Source organism: Triticum aestivum, chromosome 1B (assembly GCF_018294505.1).
Source record: "Triticum aestivum cultivar Chinese Spring chromosome 1B, IWGSC CS RefSeq v2.1, whole genome shotgun sequence".
Lineage (NCBI taxonomy): Eukaryota > Viridiplantae > Streptophyta > Magnoliopsida > Poales > Poaceae > Triticum > Triticum aestivum.
Window position 1 is genome coordinate 462198698 of NC_057795.1, and position 15549 is coordinate 462214246.

A 15549-nucleotide genomic window follows, 5' to 3' on the forward strand; every position below is an offset into this window, starting at 1 on the left:
CCGCCGCCGCCCGATCCGGCCGGTCCCCGCCAATGGCGCCGTTTCCGGCCACCGCTCCTCCGTCGGAGCGCCGGAGCCGCCGCCCCGCAGCTCCCGCGCCACCGGAGGACGCCGTCTCGCCTCCACGAGCCTCCCCGCGCCGCCCCACGTCGAGATCCGTCCCGGATCTGCCATCTCCGGCCAACTCCGGCGAAGCCCCGTCCATCCTCGAAGTCCGTGCCATCGAAACCCTAGATCTAGATCTGGGAGGTATTTTTTTGCCCGTCCCGAAAATATTGCATTCTGATGCCATGTTCATCGTGCCATAACTTCTTGCATGTAGCTCCGTTTTGTGTGTGTGATATATCAAAATGTTCATTGTGAGATGCTCTTCATTTCATTCCATGGTGACATGCTTGTTTGAGTCCATCTTGATGCCCTAATCATCGTTGCAAGAGTGCTATATGATGTTAACCTGCTGAGACTGTTATAACTTGGTGATTTGTCTTTTTCATTGCATTTTGTGTGTGCATCCTATGAGCTTGATGTCTACATGAGTTTTGAGCTACATTATGCCATCTTTACAGTGGTGCAATCCATGTATTTTTGTGTGCCTTGTGGTGAGTGCATCAAGCTTGTGTAGTAGGGTACTTGCTGTTGCTGTTTTGCTAGGCTGAATCTGTTATATCATGATGCTATATAAACCTGCTGCTACAAGTCATTCCATGCATAATCTGGAGATGTTCACTAAGGATGTTTTGTTATACATGTCATTCTCTATCCATACATGCCCCTAGTTGCATTTATAGCCTGATGTAGCTTGTTGTAATCTTGCTCTCAAATGGCTAAATAATGTTGCTGTCAGCCTGTTAACATTAAGTTCAGTTTGGCCATGTGTTTTGCTAGTGATCCATGCACCCTATGACCATGCTATTGCCATGTATAGCTTCATAAATATATCATATTACTGTTGGTCACCTTTTCATGCCATGTATTGCTCTTTGGTGAGTGGTATAATCTCACCAACATGCCTACTTATTGTTGTTCCTGCCATGTCTAAATCTGTCATATCATTTGCCATGTTTGCATGGATCCTATCATGTTTTCTGTTGATCTTTGAAATAAGTTCAGTAAGGCCTCGTTCGGTTGGGCAGGGTTTGGAGAGGTTTGAAAGGGATTGGAGGGGATTAAATCCCTTGCAAGTTAAAATCCTTGTCAAACCTCCCCAATCCCCTCCAATCCCTGTGGCGAGGGGATTAAACGAACAGGGCCTAAGTGAGTTTTGTTCCTTGTCCTTAGTACTAGCATGCCATGCTTTTGTTTGCCATGATAAGTTACTGTAGCATGTTGTTTGATAGCTCTAAACATTGCAACCTGATGTTATTTCTGCCATGTACAGTGATTTCTGCTAAGTCTGTGATACTGTTATTATTTGCAATCTTGCCATGTCCTTTTGAGCATGTTCTAGTGATTTCTGGAGATAGCTCAGTGTTCATGTTTTGTCATGCTTTACCTGTACATCATGTCCATGTCTTTTGTTTTCATGTTGAGGTGCTGTAGCATATTGTTTTGATGCTTGCTAGATGCCTAGTTGCTGTTTTGGACAGCTTGTCCTTTAAACTTGTTTCATGTGTATGTGTTGAACCGTTGCTCCATTTTGAGTGTGCTCTACATGAAACTTGCTTAGTTTTGCATGTAGTTTAATATTACCTTGTTGCATCCATGTATTGAATGTGTTTGCTTGATGTTTGTATGCATTTTGCATCAATGCCATGTTTAACTTGTTTTGCTCATATCTTCTAGGTCGTAGCTCCGAACTAAATGAACTTTATATGTAACTTGACTAGCATTTCGTGTAGATCATCTTGGTGCGTCTTAACTTCTGTTTAACAACTTCAACTTAATGTTTGTTCAGATCTGGACCAATTTCGAAATTTGCATATGAGGACTTACCAGATTTGCTATATGTTGTTTCCGGCCTCATTTAAACTTGCTTTGATATGTTGCTCTTGTATGCATCATCTCTTGCCATGAGTAGCTTCATGTAGCTTTGTCATGCATCATGCTTGGTTGCGCATCATGTCTTGTCTATGTGTTGTGTGTTTACCTTGTTGTTTGCTTCTTTCCGGTTGTGCTCCTTCTCGTTAGTTCCTGTTTCGTTGCGATCGTGAGGATTCGTTCGTCTACGCTTGGTTCGTCTTCGTGGCTTGATCTTCTTCATGGACTCGTTCTTCTTCCTTGCAGGATTTCAGGCAAGATGACCATCACCTTGGATCTCATTACTATCATTGCTATGCTAGTTGCTTCGTTCTATCGCTTTGTCGCGCTACCTATCATTTGCTCTTCAAGTCTCCCAAATTGCCATGTCAGCCTCTAACCTTTTCACCCTTCCTAGCAAACCATTGTTTGGCTATGTTACCGCTTTTGCTCAGCCCCTCTTATAGCGCTGTTAGTTGCAGGTGAAGTTGAAGATTGCCCATGATGGACAGGATTATGTCGGGATATCACAATATCTCTTATTTAATTAATGCACCTATATACTTGGTAAAGGGTGGAAGACTTGCCCCTATGCCTGGTGTTTTGTTCCACTCTTGCCGCCCTAATTTCCGTCATACCGGTGTTATGTTCCTTGATTTTGCGTTCTTTACGCGGTTGGGTGATTTATGGGACCCCCTTGACAGTTCGCTTTGAATAAAACTCCTCCAGCAAGGCCCAACCTTGGTTTTACCATTTGCCTACCTAAGCCTTTTTCCCTTGGGTTTCCAGAGCCTGAGGGTCATCTTTATTTACCCCCCGGGCCAGTGCTCCTCCGGGTGTTGGTCCAAACCGAACGATGTCTGGTGCCCCATGGGCAACCAGGGTCTATGCCAACCCGACGTCTGGCTCATCCGGTGTGCCCTGAGAACGAGATATGTGCAACTCCTATTGGGATTTGTCGGCACATCGGGCGGCTTTGCTGGTCTTGTTTTACCATTGTCGAAATGTCTTGTAAACCAGGATTCTGAGACTGATCGGGTCTTCCTGGGAGAAGGAATATCCTTCGTTGACCATGAGAGCTTCTGATGGGCTAAGTTGGGACACCCCTACATGGTATAAACTTTCGAGAGCCGTGCCCGTGGTTATGTGGCAGACGGGAATTTGTTAACGTCCGGTTGTAGAGAACTTGACACTTGACTTAATTAAAACACATCAACCGCGTGTGTAGCCGTGATGGTCTCTTTTCGGTGGGGTCCGGGAAGTGAACACGGTCTTGGTGTTATGATTGTGCATAAGCAGTTTCAGGATCACTTCTTGATCACTTCTAGCTTCTCGACTGTTCCGTTGCTTCTATTCTTGCTCTTATTTGCGTATGTTAGCCACCACATTTGCTTAGTGCTTGCTGCAACTCCACCTCATTACCACTTCCTACCCATAAGCTTAAATAGTCTTGATCTCGCGGGTTTTGAGATTGCTGAGTCCTCGTGACTCACCAGATACTATCACAACAGTTGCAGGTGCCGATGATACCAGTGCAGGTGATGCAACCAAGCTCAGATGGGAGCTCAACGAAGATCTTGGTCGTTGCTATGTTTCGTTTCATGTTGATCAGTAGTGGAGCCCAGTTGGGACGATCGGGGATCTAGCAGTTGGGTTATCTTCTTTTCTTTTGGCTTCGTCCGTAGTCGGACTATGTGTGTGCTTTGAATGATGTATGAATTATATGTTCATTGTGTGAAGTGGCGATTGTAAGCCAACTCTATTTATCCCTTTCTTGTTCATTACATGGGATTGTGTGAAGATGACCCTTCTTGCGACAAAACCACAATGTGGTTATGCCTCTAAGTCGTGCTTCGACACGTGGGAGATATAGCCGCATCGTGGGTGTTACACTTGTGCTAATGGAATCTGACAACTCCAAAGTCTTCGAAGGCTTTAGGAAAGGAGGCTTGTATATTGTTGATTTCTCTACAGGACCACAGCCTGCCACATGTCTACTCGCAAAGGCTTCAGAATGCTGGTTATGGCATCGACGACTTGGTCATGTTGGGATGAGGAACTTGCATACACTCACAAAGAAGAAGGACGTCATTGGCATCGAGGGTGTCAAATTCCTCAAAGATCATCTTTGTGGGGCTTGTGAGGCTGGAAAGATCACTAGAGCCAAGCATCCCGCGAAGACTATCATGACTACTTCTCGTCCCTTTGAAATACTTCATATGGATCTATTTGGCCCTACTCATTATGCCACTTTCACTAGTTCTGCATCATTATATGGCTTTGCCATAGTTGATGACTATTCTTGTTACACATGGGTGCATATCATCACTTACAAAAATGAAGTGCACGAAGTCTTCAAACGATTTTCCTCAAGGGCTTCCACAAACTTCGGTGTGAAGATCAAGCATATCAGGAGTGATAATGGAACCGAGTTCAAGAACACTAGCCTCGATGAATATCTCGATATGCTTGGTATTACTCACGAATTATCTGCTCCTTATACTCCTCAGCAGAATGGCGTCGTGGAGCGCAAGAACCGGACTCTTGTTGAGATGGCTCGCACTATGCTTGATGAATACAAGACAGCTGAGCGCTTCTGGCCTGAAGCATTTGATACTGCATGCCACATCATCAACATGGTATATCTTCACAAATTCTTCAAAAAGACCTCATATGAACTCCTCACTAACAAGAAACCCAATGTAAGTTATTTCAAAGTCTTTGGTGCTAAATGCTGGATTAGAGATCCCCACCATCACTCTAAATTTGCACCGAAAGCACATGAGGGTTTTATGCTTGGTTACGGAAAGGACTCGCACACCTATAGAGTCTTCAACATCCCTCATCACAAGGTTGTTGAAACGGTAGATGTGCGGTTAGATGAAACTAATGGCTCGCAAAGAGAGCACCTACCTCCTGTGCTAGATGAAATGTCACCTGAGGAATCCATCAAGTTCAAAGCTACTGAGGATGTCATCCCTACCGAAGAAATTGCCGAAGAAGTCATTCCTGATCGTGAAGAAAATCATGCTGGTGCTGCTGAAGAAAATGGTCTGCTGGGCCTAAGCAAAGTCATCAACCCGCACATCCTCGCATTGCAAATGAAGTGCAAGTGGAGAAGATCATCAATGACATTCGTGCACCAGGTCCCCTCACGCACTCAAAAGCTTCACATTTATCTAACTTTTGTGGGCATTTTGCATTTTTCTCTATCATAGAGCCCACCAAAGTAGATGAAGCATTCATGGAATCCGAGTGGATTCAAGCCATGCAAGATGAATTGCATCAATTCGAGCTCAACAATGTGTGGGATCTTGTCAAGCGACCAGACCCTCGCAAGCACAACATCATCGGTACCAAATGGATCTACCGCAACAAACAAGACGAAAATGGCCTCGTAGTGAGGAATAAGGCTCGTCTTGTAGCTCAAGGGTACACACAGGTTGAAGGAATTGATTTCGATGAAACTTTTGCACCTGTTTCTAGACTTGAGGCTATTCACATATTGCTTGCTTATGCTAACCATCATAATATCATATTACAACAAATGGATGTGAAAAGTGCATTCCTCAATGGTAAGCTTGAGGAAGAAGTATATGTTGCTCAACCACCAGGTTTTGAGGATCCAAAATTTCTAGATCACGTCTACAGACTCAACAAGGCCCTCTATGGCCTCAAGCAAGCACCTCGGGCGTGGTATGACACACTGAAGGAATTCCTCATGAAGAAAGGCTTCAAACCCAATTCACTTGACCCAACTCTTTTCACCAAATCATATGATGATGAATTATTCGTGTGCCAAATATATGTTGATGATATTATCTTTGGCTGTACTAACCAACATTACAGTGATGAATTTGCCTATATGATGAGTGAAGAATATCAAATGTCTATGATGGTAGAATTGAAATTCTTTTTAGGTCTTCAGATTCGTCAACAATACAATGGCATATTCATATCTCAGGAGAAATACCTCAAGGATGTATTGAGAAAATTCGGCATGCAAGATTGCAAAGGCGTCAAAATTCCTATGCCCACAAATGGCCATCTATGCACTGATGAAAATGGTAAGGACTTCGATCAAAAGGTATACCATTCCATGATTGGCTCTTTATTGTACCTATGTGCATCTAGGCCGGATATTATGCTTAGTGTTTGCATGTGTGACCGATTTCAAGCTACACCGAAGGAATCACACCATAAGGCTGTGAAGCATATTCTTCGATATCTAGCTCACACACCAACACTTGGATTATGGTATCCGAAGGGCTCTTCCTTTGATATCATTGGATATTCAGACTCTGACTATGCTGGCGATCGGGTGGACCACAAGTCAACGTCACGCACATGTCATTTCCTGGACGATCCTTGGTATGTTGGTCCTCGAAGAAGCAGAACTGCATATCACTCTCCACTGCAGAAGCTGAGTACATTGCTGCTGGATCTTGATGTGCTCAATTACTATGGATGAAGCAAACACTCAAGGACTATGGCATCAATGTGAAGAATGTGCCTCTCTACTGCGACATTGAGAGCGCTATCAAGATTTCTCACAACCCAGTTCAGCACTCGAAGACAAAGCACATCCAGATTCGTCATCATTTTCTTCGTGATCATGTGTTGAAGGGCGACATCTCCGTCGACCATGCAAGCACTGAAGACCAATTGGCCGATATCTTCACTAAGCCCTTGGATGAGAAGAGATTTATCAAGTTGCGGTGTGAGCTAAATATCCTAGAATCTTCGAATGTTCTTTGAAAAGAACACACATCCTAACACTTATGCCGACTTGATGACTTAGATGTGCAACACACGAAGTAACCCTCTAAGTGTGAAGAAATTAATGAAGAAATTGATTCTCAGAACCCTACGAGAATTGTACGCGGTGTCTGAAATCAGCTTTCTTATACGGTGGGTTACGCCACCAACCAAAGTTGAAAATCTTCAATTTGAGTTTTTCTTCATTTTTGAAACTCCTTGGTTTTTCAAATTCTTCAACTTTGCATTGTCTTCACTCTTTCCGTCGTTGTTCTTCATTTGACTATATATATATATATGAGTTTATGTCCTCTACAACATTCACTTATTGCTAATTCTTCAAGTTGATTTTTCTGCTAAGTGAATGTGATCGGACCCTTCCCCCTCTATGCTAAACTCAACCCAGTCCGTTCACAAATTCTTCATGTGCGTTCTATTTGAAACTCGTTCAAATTCTTCACTGTGTCCTTGTCAGCTGAAGAAATTGCGAATGACACTTTAAAATATTCTTATCTGAAATTTTCGGCTTTTGCCGCTCAAACCATTACGCATTCCACGGTATAATTATCTATTCACCCACGATCTCACACGATCTCCACTTCTCAGTACGTGGGTGACACATGTCGCGCGAATGAGAAGGGTCAGGGGCACGTTCGTCAAAATTCTTCGGGCAAACAATTATTCATCTCCGCTATAAATACCCCTTCCCCTTCCTCATTTCACTTTTACTCTGCTCGAACTCACTCCCTTGCTCGAGCTTCTCAAAACCTAGTGCCGCCGCTAACTCCATCGTCGCTAGTGAGAAAGAGCTTCACTGCCTCGACCTCGTCGCCATCGTACTCGCGCCGACCGCGGAAATCTTCCCTCCGCCGCCGCCGTAGACGTCTTCCTCCGCCAAGTTAGGGCGTGGAAGATCCGAGCCGACGAACTTCCAAATCTACACTTCTAGTTTGTCGTGTTCTTCGTCAAGGGTAATTAAAAGTTACTTTTACCGCATTTATTCTACTGATGATTTTCATCAAATCTTCAAAAGGTGTTTATTCTTCGATCTCCACACTCTAAACACCTAGCACAAATCTTCAGTTCTTGATCGGTTTCTCTAAGTGATGTTTTTCTTCATGATTCCTCAACTGTGTGAATCTCACGATCCGCACAACTCTGGAACCTAAGACAAAGAACGCTTAGTGAAATTCTTTAAGACACATCGGGTTAATTTCCTCAAACTTCATCAAATTTTACAAAACCTTCTGAGAACGCATATGACCTCTCCAAATTCTTCGCACCTATACTCTGTTCACAGGTACTCATGTCAGCTGCTGAATCACTAGGTTCTCATCAACTTAACTCATTTGCAGCATTCCTTGAAGAAAAGTTGCATACATCATCAGAGAACTCAATTGTGCAAATTCCTTAGCTGAAGAAAATGGCTGACGGTAAACGTCCTCAGAAAGGAGGAAAGAAGCTTGAAGTAAACACTGCCTTTGAGATCCCTGCGGATATCTATGTAGGGTACTGCACGCCCGACGAGGCAAAACATGGCAAGGAAACAAAGACTGAGTGCAAAGTGCGCATTCAGAGGATCAAAAGGAGATGGGCAAGAGAGTGGAGGGAGTACAAATATGTTACTCCCAAATACATGAAGAAATTCGGTCTCAATCGTCCGTGCTCAAGACCTTCTCTGGCTCCTGGCCAGCTAGCTGATCCAACAAGCCTTAAACGTGGTGAGGATTATGCTGATGAATGGGCTAGGCGGCAAGCAAAATTGGCCAAGCAGGCCAAAGAAGCAGTGAAGAAATTCAATGAAGATTTTGCTGCTCCCGCTGCCACTGCTGAAGCTTCTTCAAGTAAGAAGGCCATGCCTAAGAAGCCAGCCAAGAAACCAACTTCCTCAGCAATGCCCTCACGGCCAAGTTCTTCTGCTATGCCCTCACGGCCAATTTCCTCAGTGCCACCGAGGCAAATTCCTCAAGCTGCCAGAGTTCCTCAAGCTACACCAATTCCTCGGGCTTCAAAACACTCAGCTCCTCCGGCAAAGTCCTCAGCACCCGTGCATCTCGCCATGTGCCAAAGGACCACTGGCATATCTATTGCCTCAGGAGGTTCAGTGAGTTCTTCTGCTCATCCTTCAACTACCGGTCCCACTCCACTGAAGACCAAGGCCACTGCTGGACGAGGCACTAGACCAAGTCCTCACAAGAAGCTGGTGGTCTTTCAAATTCCATCTGATGATGAAGCTGATGATGATAAACTTGCCGATATCATCAGGGACAGATAGCAGCGGGCCGCTAGAGCCAAAGGAAGTGTTGTGCCCCTACTTGTGGATCCAAAGAAGGTCCTTGATTTCATCGATCTCTGGCACCAGGACCCCAATGCTCCAATGCCAGATTTGGGCCTCACTCCTGGACAAAGTCATGTTGTGACTATGTTCATCACTGAAGAAAAATGGAAGTATGACCAAGCCAGATCATTGAAGAAAACCTAGTACAAGAAGCAACGCTACTTAAAGGACAACGTCCTCAGTCTTTCGCCTGAGCAGCTCCTTGCTCTGCAAGCTGATATCAAGAAGCTCAGCGAAGAATTTGAAGCCTACAAGGCTTACTGGAAGGGCGCCAAGGTCTAATTCGTTAAGCTGACGAAGACATTCACTTCAAGTGTTGCTCATGTGCGCATTGAAGTCACTCCGACTGAAGCATCTGCCCAAGCCACTGAAGGAATTGCCAGCACCGCTGATGAATTTCGGGATGCTGAAGAAATTCTAGCCTCTAAAAAAACTGTCAGGGCAACCACTAGTGTTGCACCTAAAGAAATTGCCAGGCCAGCTGAAGACTCTATCGCTGCGCCTGAAGAAACTGCTCAAGACAGGCCAACTGCATCAGTTGTGCCTGAAGAAATTGATCCCACTGCCACTGCTCCGCCCGCACCAACACCAAGTCCGATTCTTCCTTCTGCTCTGGAAGTGAAGAAGACCAAAGCTGCGGAGCGTGCTGCTTTGAAAAAGAGGAAAGCATCAGCTGCATCAGATTCTTCGGCCCCCAAGAAGGCGAAGATCTTGACGAGTTCACTGGAGCATCCCATTGATGTTGTTCCTCTCGCAAGCATGCCATCTAAGGAACTTGTTCCTCATGGCGAAGAATATCAGATTCCTAAAGAATCTGCAGAAGAAGATCCCTCTGTTGCTTCCACACAGCAGATGGATGAAGAAATTGAGGTTGAAGCTTTCACCTCAACTCCTCCGGTATCATCGCCAACGGCTCAGTTTACTGCTGAAGAGGCCGGCGTTGAAGAAATGGAAATGGAAGAGGATGTGGACATTGGCTGCACCAGTCCCATGCTGAATGATGATTTCTGGGACAGTCAACACCCCAACTCGCCTCTGTTCACACCAACACAACAAATTCCTCAGTCCCCGGCTCCAACTGAAGTTCTCATGGGTTCTGAAGAAATTCATGCCACCCCTTCCATTCCTGAAGAGATTCCAGCCACTAGTGCTGATGAACATGTTGCTGAAGAAACGGAGGCCCAGGCTGGTACTGAAGCAGAAGCTGAAATTCCTCAGTCTGTGGCTCCTGAAATTGAAGTTCTAGAAGTTATTCTTCAAATCACCGATACTCCTCAGCCATAGCCGAAGAATCCATTCTCCAAGACTCCAAAGTTCAAGGCTGATGCTTTCTTCAACGAGCATGTATTCTTCACTGAATATAATCCATATGATTCGGCTCGTCTGAGAAGGAAGCGATTCTGGACTGCCAGCCAAGCCAACTTCTATTCTTCTGTGCTATTCAACAAAGACAAGGTCTTCAATCATGAGCATATTCCTCACCTGGGTATGGAATCACTGCCTTGCTTTGCGCCTGTCCTCGCTGCCATTCATGATGCTGGCCTGCTCAATTTCTACACTGACATATGCGATTGGAATGAAGAACTCATTCTTCAATTCTACGCGATGCTGCACATCACAAGCAATTCTGAAGATGTGAATTCATGGGTGTTGGACTGGATGACTGAGAACACACATTACAAGGCACCTGCAACTGAATTGCTTCGTGCCATGCCAGTCAGTCCTCCCCCAAAAGGCGCGCGTCTGATATATTCTGAAACTGAGTTGTCCGATCATTTCATGCAAGTGCTGATGAAGCCACTGAAGCCTGGACAGGCATCAAGGACCAAATTCCTCGTGAAGGAATTGCAGTATGTACCGAGGACAGTCTATCGTATTCTGACAAAGACTTTGAGTCCAATCAAGGGCCACGACTCAAATGATGAGGAAGTCATAGGCATCATGAAGAATCTGCTGTTCAACATCATGCACGGTATTCCTGTGAACTATCATGATTTCTTCATGAGGACTCTGGCAAATGTCGCTATGTCCCCGTTTGAGCCGAAGCCTTATGCTCCCTAGATCATGAGATTCCTCAAAACAAGGTCTTCACTCAACTACAAAGCTGATACGCCCAACCATGGAAGCTTCTTGCCCCTGATTGAAGTCCTCAAACATATATTTTCCTTAGCTGATGAGAAGGGCAAGGCCACTGCTGTCATTGATGAGGGCATTCGTCCATTGGATGGACAGTTCTGCAAAGCTGCTTCATACTCCACCAATGATGATTCTGCCACTCATGATACTGCCGCAAATGCTTCAAAGCAAAGTCCTCAGGCAACAGCTCCAAGGGTGATGACTGATCGTGAGCTTCTCCTCGGTCTTCACCAGAAGGTGGATCACAATCACAAATGGGCGAAACGCCAGTTTGGTTTAATTCTTCACAATATGACTGCCACTTATAATTCAGTGAAGAAGAACCATTACTACCTCAATGAAATGTTCGATCGCACCTGGGCTATATTGTCTCACCTTTACAGTGATGAGGATCTCAAGCAAATGGGTTTCAAGCAGGACTTTGGCTGGGCTAAGCCTCCACCGAAAAAATTCAAGAATGTTGAAGTTCCTCCTTCGGTGCCCAGTTCAAATTCCTCGTCCCGCGACACTGATGAAAATGAAGATCTGGATGACACTGCGGCATGCCCTACTCCAACCGACGACCCCAACAATGCTGGCGCTCCTCCATCGATTTCGTGAAGAAATTCTTCAGGGGCGTTAGTCCTCACTTTTCGTACCTTTTGGTCATTTGATGACAAAGGGGGAGAAATTTGAGTTAGTCTTCAAGCGGGTCTATGTATATGGGTGTCTTTTTGTTAAGTTGCAACCCTCGCTCTTCTGAAGTTTTTGTTGATCCAGTTGTAAACTTAAGTCCGATGGCAACCTGATATTTTTGCTCTGTTTTTCTACATGCTATTTCCTCATTAATCCTATGCATGCATCCTTAATTACATCAGTCACCATATTTTATCATGCATTTCAAATTCTTCATTCTGTATGTTAAATGCGTGTATGAATTACAAGATATAGGGGGAGATCTCCATGATTCTACTCTTCAAGTGTGCATTGCTTCAAAAGCAAAACCCTCACTATGCACATCTTCAGGGGGAGTTCTTCTATATCTTGCAATCAAATTCCTCAATTTTGAGTACTTTCAATTCATATGTTTATCCCCGTTGAAAACTTAACCGTTAGTGATTTTGGTGTATTGAAGACTTATAGGTTAAGGGACTAATATGTTTGTGAGTGTACATAGGCTCTATAAGTCAATGAGGAGTTTGATATTTACAGTGAAAGTCGACCCCTAAAAATGAATGTCTTCGGCTGAAGACTTTGGTTCTCCTGAAGACTTTGAAAGTCAAGAAATTGGTGTGACCTTGAAGACTTCGATATTCATGCGAGGAATCTGAAGCGTGAAGACTTTTGTTTTCGTAGTTTCATTTTCTCTTTCTTGAATCATAGGAAACACCGTACTGTTAAAGGGGGTCGAGGTAATACTAAGGAAATAGATTTCCAAGTGATGCTCATCTCAAAATCCTACACCTACCCAATCCTTCGAGTGAAGCCATTGGAAATCTCATATCAGTCCAGTCAATTTCTTCAGTGACAGAGACGAAGATCTTCTGGTCTCTGAGGAATTTGTACTGACTGAGGAGTTAGGAATTCGCCAGTGCAGATTGCCTACACAATGAGGAACATGATAGCCCTAAGGATTTCGAACCTCAAAATATCCGACCGTTGTTGAGCCGCGCGCCAGCTGTTCCAAAATATCCTACCACCTAGCAGTCATATCAGCCAAGGGCATTTATGTCTTATCATGTCGGGCTGCTCCCTAGGCTATAAATAGCTGCCCCCTACAACCACTAGCTGGTTGGCTGCTCCAAGAGAAACTGACACTTGTCATTTGAGAGCATCCCATCCTCCGAGGACTTTGAGCAAAAATCATCGAGTGAGGAAAACCCAAATCCCAAACCCAAACCTACAAACCCCAAAGTGATTGAGCACCACTGAAGAGATTGTTCCTGTGTGGAACCGATGCTTGTTACCTTTGAGGACTGTGTATCCTCCAGACGGTTAGGCATCATGGTCTGAGCATCCAAGAGAAATTATGGATTGCCGAGTGACCTAGTCTGTGAAGGTTTGGAAGTCACCTGTGAAGACTTACCACTAATGTTGGGCGAGGTCTGTGTGATCTTAGCTCAAGGAGAATACGGTGAGGACTGTGTGTCCTCAAGTTTAAATACTCAGCCGCTCCAACCAGACGTACAACTGTCACAACAATTGGAATTGGTCTACCAAATCATTGTCTTCACCAAGCCAACTGGTTCTATTTCCTCAACCCTTTCATTTCCTCATTTATGTGTTGATGAACCTGATCATTACTGTTTGAAGACTTTGACTGAAGACTTTCTCTAATTCCTCAATCCTAATTCTTTAGTCAGTTTTTGTATTCATCCTGCTTATCCTGTGTTTACGCTTTCTGTACTCAGTGCTTGTCTTTCATCTCATCATGATGACTATGCTGTTACTCTATTTTGCTTATACCTGAGTACTTATTCCGCTACAAATACTTCTTCACTTAGGAATTTCCTCACCTTGAAATTCCTCAGTGAAGATTTCTTAAAAATCACCTATTCACCCCCCTCTAGTCGACGTAACGCACTTTCAAGTGCAAAACAATGACCAATCATACCTTACTCATCGTCTGAGTAGTCTACAACATAAGACACTGCAGCCCGAAATGGGTCAGCACATGGAATATGCTGGCAGAGTTACACTGTAAAGCAATGAAATGCAAGAACTATATCTACATGCAATATTTGGCTGGTGGAGGCTGTAAGTTTCATGATTTTGCATAAAGCTAGTTTTCCCCTACAACAAAGGAATAAATTTATTTAACTACTCCCATGTTTCCCATTATTTGAGAAGGTAACCCCAACTCAAATCCCAATTAAAAGTATCATCATTAACCCAACTCAATTTATTTAAACGTGTTGAGATCACATCAATAGATTCAAGTACTAGATACTCAAGAAGTCCATTACCGGGGACACGGCTAACCATGATTAGTTTATACACTCTGCAGAGGTTTGCGCACTTTTCCCCACAAGACTCGACCGCATCCATGATTGGATGATCGAGACATAGCCTTTCTGAAGCATTAACTCTCTACTCCAGATAGACAGTACCATCCTACTTTCCCCTACATCTACTAGTCTACCTCTTCAAGAGCTCACACAACTTACTCAACTATGCCAGAGCCCATAATGGCTTGTGGCTGCACATGGAAGTTTCTAGCATGAATAATCTTATGATCCCTTTGATCCTGGGTGGGATTCCATTGGATAATCACACGGGTACTCCGGGATTTCGAAAAACAGGCAACCCTGGGTTCCCTAGGTGCCTCAACCAATCCACCCAGATGTATATTAAAGTTGCCACCTTGATGTTATCCATGATTAAATAACTCTCAAGCTTCCATGTGTGAATCACGATCCAATCCCCATCTACGAACATGGCTAAGCAATAATAAGCATAACGTATATTCCTGGGGTGATCAAAAGGTATTAGGTTCCTACCTCAAGCACTACAACCAAAACCACATATTCCCAATCCTACTCATGCAAATATTTGAGGGGCAATATTAATGCATAGTAAAAACTGGGTACATAAGAGTATGATCAAAGTGTAACTTGCCTTGCTGACGATATGCAAACTCTAGAGATTCGTAGTAACAAGCTTCGCACTCCGGGTAATCTAGCATAGACAAACAATAGCATACATAAGCAATCACTCAAACGAAACACGAGAGAAAACAAGAAAAGATCCAAATCAAACACGAAACAAGCAAACGGCTTCGACTAAAAAGAGTCAAAACCTAATAGCATTATTAACATGTGAATTAGATCTTAACAGTAGGTACATGTGATTAGCTATGATTCGCAAAAAGATTCAACTCAAACGGAGCAACGAAACTCAAAATACGAACGAAAACAAGCAAATTTTACAATAGCAAAATCATGTTCAAGTTGATTAACTGAAAAGGGCAGAACGATACGAAGATTTAGGCGCTGGTTTCATCTAATTTGGATAAACGAGTAAAAAGTTATGCTAGTTTAAAGATCAGGGGCTAAATCATGATAAAAATAATCGCAGATAGGTCCCTGACCGAAAATAAACTAAAAAGAAAAAGACTATCGAACGTCGCTGTCTGAACAAACCCGGCGAAAAGCGTTCGTTAAAACGAACGAATGGACGAACGTCCGCTAATTAAAATAAACCGAATGAAAAACTGATCTAATCAACAAAACCGCGAAAACCTAAAAAAACGGACGGTTTGGTTCGTACCTGTTCGAGAAAACCGGCTACAGCGGCGGAGGGGTCAACGGCGGTGGCGGCGTAGGCGAAGGACGGCGCGGTGGCATCGGCGACGGGCGGCGGCGGCGGCAAGCGGCGCGGGT